Below are 5,120 nucleotides of genomic sequence, written 5' to 3' on the forward strand. Positions count from 1 at the left end.
ACATCCTCAGTGCAAAACACACACACACACACACACACGCACGCACATACACTCACTCGCACACACACACACGCGCGCACACACACACACCCACATACACACACACGCACGCACGCACGCACGCACACACACTCACGCACACACACGCGCGCGCGCGCACACACACCCACACAGAACTAGGGCATCATTAAGTGGAGCTCTAACCCCATCTTTTGGTCAGTGTTGGTATTACAAGTCATCTGTTGTTATTCAGCGGATGACAGCAATCTGACACACACACACACTCACAACAGATACACACACACACACACACATACACTCACATGCTGAAGTGTCCTTGGGTAAGAGACTGAACCACAAGTTGCTCCCAATGGCAGACTAGCACCTTACATACAGCTCTGACGTCACTGATGTGTATGAAATCCCCAGAAAAACTGATCGTGGACCAGTGATTGCCTCACCTGTGACCTCACACAGCACATGTGACGTAAACATGACAAGTGAACACGCTACTGACAGAAGACATGCACATGTTCTTGAAGAGGAACCGAACCCTTCTAAGCCAGTTACACCATCACATCAAAGATGATTTCACTTGATAAGGTCATTTATTCTCAATCCAATTATTCAGATTAAGATTTGATGTTAGCAAACTGTTTCCATTGAGTAAAAGTATTTTACTGTTTATGTTTAGAAATCCATTATTGCCCCTTTATGAACAATATTTACTCACACCACCAACTAAAGACACACGTGTGGATTATATGACATGATTCAATATATCTCACATGAAACATGTCTCATAAATGCACTTTATGATCGTGTTTAATACACTCACAAGTACAGAATAGAAAATAATGATTTCAGAACTGCAAATATACACACATGAGAGCAACACGGATTAAAAACAGGATTTGTGCATTTTAAAACATTCTCAGCAGGAAGCGTTTGGTCCGGTTCGATGATCCGGTCTCTGATTGGCCAGGACTCATTTGGTCTTTTGGGCGTGGGGTGTTCTGTCCCGTGTGCGGCTGGACCTCGAGCCGTTTGGTTTGTTGTGCTTCTGAGAAACGGAGCCGCTCTGACCTGAGCTTGGGGTCGGGTCACTCAGGGGAGCAAAGGTCAGAGGTCGTACAAACAGAGTTTTGTAAAGGACGGACTCCAGCACTGAAAAGGGATTCGAGGAGGAACCCAACACCATCATCCGCGTCTGACAGAGAGAACACATGTTAGGACACTTCTGTTGTCTTAATGTCACGTTTGGGCTCATCGATTCAATATTTATGTTCCTTGAACTGATTTTATTAAACATCCACAGACTTAAAGGGACAGTGAGTACACAATGACTGAACTGACATGTTTGGGTGTACTGTCCCTTTAAGGATTTTAAGCGTTAATAATAAAAGATATTAATTAATATGCCTTTTTATTTTAATAATACACTTTAGAAATTCTTTGAAAACTCCAGTAAAGCCAGTGTGACACATGATCTACATGTGACATCATATACAATTGATCTAATGTGAGAATAACTTTTACTATAATTCATAACTGCTCAATAAAACTCAACATGACTTCATCAAAACAACTCAAGTATACAATCTGATCTAAATCTGTTTACTAGCATGAACTGATGAATGTTGATGTTTGATGTAAGCTGGTGAAATATGAACAATTTCCTCTTTCAAGCCCTCATTAGAATAATGTATGCATTTGCTGTGGCCACACCCCTTTAAACAGTGTGTGTAATGTTTGTTACATCTGTCATGTCTGTTGTGTACAGGAGAATGTGTGTGTGAGTGTGTGTGTCTGTCTGTCTGTGTGTGTGAGAGTGTGTGAGTGTGTGTGTCTGTCTGTGTGTGTGTGAGTGAGAGTGTGTGTGTGTGTGTGTGTGTGTGTCAGTGCGTGTGTGAGTGTGTGTGTGAGTGTGTATATGTATGTGTGAGTGAGTGTGTGTGTGTGTGTGTGTGTGTGTGTGAGTGAGTGAGTGTGTGTCAGTGTGTGTGTGAGTGTCAGTGCGTGAGTGTGAGTGTGTGTCAGTGTGTGTGTGTGTGAGTGAGAGTGTGTGTGTGTGTGTGTGTCAGTGCGTGAGTGTGAGTGTGTGTCAGTGAGTGAGTGTGTGTGTGTCAGTGAGTGTGAGTGTGTGTCAGTGAGTGAGTGTGTGTGTGAGTGTGTGTGTCAGTGAATGAGTGTGTGTGTGTCAGTGTGTGTGAGTGTGTGTGTGTCAGTGTGTGTGAGTGTGTGTCAGTGAGTGAGTGTGTGTGTGTGTGTGTGTGTGTGTGTGTGTGTGTCAGTGCGTGAGTGTGAGTGTGTGTCAGTGAGTGAGTGTGTGTGTGTGTCAGTGAGTGAGTGTGTGTGTGTCAGTGAGTGTGAGTGTGTGTCAGTGAGTGAGTGTGTGTGTGAGTGAGTGTGTGTCAGTGAATGAGTGTGTGTGTGTCAGTGTGTGTGAGTGTGTGTCAGTGAGTGAGTGTGTGTGTGTGTGTGTAGTGAGTGTGTGTGTGTGTGTGTGTGTGTGTGTGTGTGTGTATAAAGGTGTTACATCTCTTAAACAATTTTATCAAATAATGTGAAAAACATGTATAATGTGTATTTTAACGTTTGGTTCCGTAAACGATCTGGTATTTAAAGATCATCATCTGCCTCTCGTGGGTCACAAATGACCCGAGTGCAATAGGAGGATTAAATAATTAAGTTCGTTTTATAAGATCAAGTTAAGTGCACTTAATTACACAATTGTTGACTAAATCAATGAAGTAAAATGTATTTATTTGGGCTTTCAGTGAGTAAAACTGGAGACCATTAATAAAGGTCAAAGGGTGAACATGTGAGCAGATGTTTCAACACCATCATCAGATCACATCTGTATCAAGAACTGAATGATGCAAACACATGAAATGATGAAGACGAGTGAATGGTGTAAGACTGAAGCGGTGCAGGACGAGCTTTGGCGGGTCATTCCTGTAATTCATCACACCGTCTGAAGAGAGATGTCTGATCATGACACTGCGAATGATAAATCACATATAATGTTCATCTTTGAGTAAATAAAACCGCACAAACCTTGTTAGTGACGATGAAGAGCGTGTAGATGAAGATCAGGTGATGTGTTTGGATCGGGAGGTACCGGCACTGCTGGAGAGAAAACACAACGGCTCCCAGCAGGGTCACCTTAGTCGGGCTGCAGATGCACAGAGGTCAAAGGTTAAAATGTTCAGTACTCATATCTCTACGAGTAATCCATTGGTAGCAACACTGACTCAAACAATGGCTTGAGTTTGGGGGCGGGACTATATTTTCGACCCAACCAATGGCAGATGGGGGTGTGGCTTATCACTTGCATATTAATATGAAGGCATAATTATTCATAAACAATAACTCTGCAAGTCTCAGCTGATGATTAATAATCACGTTTAGTATGTACACATGAGAGTCAGACGGTTACTCTCAATCATCCACACAAACCTTTTCAAATGCCACCTGCGCAGTAACCATGACAACATGCGTCGCTGCAGACGAGAGGAAATCAATACAGAGGTAATTACTCTACCTGCGGCGTTCTCCAGACGAAACACTTTTATTTAGAAAGAAACGACAGGACGTGAAATGAGACGCCTGTATTCAAACACCAGTCATCAACAATATAATGATCACCAGACTGTTGTATGTTAGCATGCAGTTCCCTTCCTCAGCACTAGAGATGCTAGAGTGCCATAACCCGTGTATAACAGTGGTGAGGAAGCGTGTACACCATGTGGAGTTGGAAGCATGTCGCTCAAACAATCCCAAATCTTCCTTGAGAAATGTTCGTTTCATGCTCAACTTAAAGAAGATGTTTTCTTTTCTCATTGCTAATGAAATGTGTGTTTTGTGTGTTGACAAGAGCGCGATTGGCCGCTGCTGTAGGAAAGCACGCGATTGGCTGCTGCTGTAGGAAAGCACGCGATTGGCCGCTGCTGTAGGCAAGCACGCCATTGGCCGCTGCTCTAGGCAAGCACGCGATTGGCCGCTGCTGTAGGCAAGCACGCGATTGGCCGCTGCTGTAGGCAAGCACGCGATTGGCCCCTGCTGTAGGAAAGCACGCAATTGGCCGCTGCTGTAGGAAAGCACGCGATTGGCCCCTGCTGTAGGAAAGCACGCGATTGGCCCCTGCTGTAGGCAAGCACGCGATTGGCCCCTGCTGTAGGAAAGCACACGATTGGCCGCTGCTGTAGGAAAGCACGCGATTGGCCGCTGCTGTAGGCAAGCACGCGATTGGCCCCTGCTGTAGGAAAGCACGCGATTGGCCCCTGCTGTAGGAAAGCACGCAATTGGCCGCTGCTGTAGGAAAGCACGCGATTGGCCCCTGCTGTAGGAAAGCACGCGATTGGCCCCTGCTGTAGGCAAGCACGCGATTGGCCCCTGCTGTAGGAAAGCACACGATTGGCCGCTGCTGTAGGAAAGCACGCGATTGGCCGCTGCTGTAGGAAAGCACACGATTGGCCCCTGCTGTAGGAAAGGACGCAATTGGCCGCTGCTGTAGGAAAGCACACGATTTGCCCCTGCTGTAGGAAAGCACGCAATTGGCCGCTGCTGTAGGAAAGCACACGATTGGCCGCTGCTGTTGGCAAGCACACGATTGGCCGCTGCTGTAGGAAAGCACGCAATTGGCCGCTGCTGTAGGAAAGCACACGATTGGCCCCTGCTGTAGGAAAGCACGCAATTGGCCGCTGCTGTAGGAAAGCACACGATTGGCCCCTGCTGTAGGAAAGCACGCAATTGGCCCCTGCTGTAGGAAAGCACGCGATTGGCCCCTGCTGTAGGAAAGCACGCGATTGGCCCCTGCTGTAGGAAAGCACCCGATTGGCCCCTGCTGTAGGAAAGCACGCGATTGGCCCCTGCTGTAGGAAAGCACGCGATTGGCCCCTGCTGTAGGAAAGCACGCGATTGGCCCCTGCTGTAGGAAAGCACGCGATTGGCCCCTGCTGTAGGAAAGCACACGATTGGCCCCTGCTGTAGGAAAGCACGCGATTGGCCGCTGCTGTAGGAAAGCACACGATTGGCCCCTGCTGTAGGAAAGCACGTGATTGGCCCCTGCTGTAGGAAAGCACGTGATTGGCCCCTGCTGTAGGAAAGCACGCGAT

The 5,120-nt window shown here is 46.9% G+C and overlaps 1 pseudogene; it reads right to left on the reverse strand.

The window, feature by feature from the left end:
• Positions 1-598: 598 nt before the first annotated feature.
• The window catches only part of LOC127628199 (trimeric intracellular cation channel type B-like), a 26,730-nt pseudogene continuing 22,208 nt past the window's right edge, over positions 599-5,120 (reverse strand).

Source organism: Xyrauchen texanus, chromosome 34 (genome assembly GCF_025860055.1).
Source record: "Xyrauchen texanus isolate HMW12.3.18 chromosome 34, RBS_HiC_50CHRs, whole genome shotgun sequence".
NCBI classification, from domain to species: domain Eukaryota; kingdom Metazoa; phylum Chordata; class Actinopteri; order Cypriniformes; family Catostomidae; genus Xyrauchen; species Xyrauchen texanus.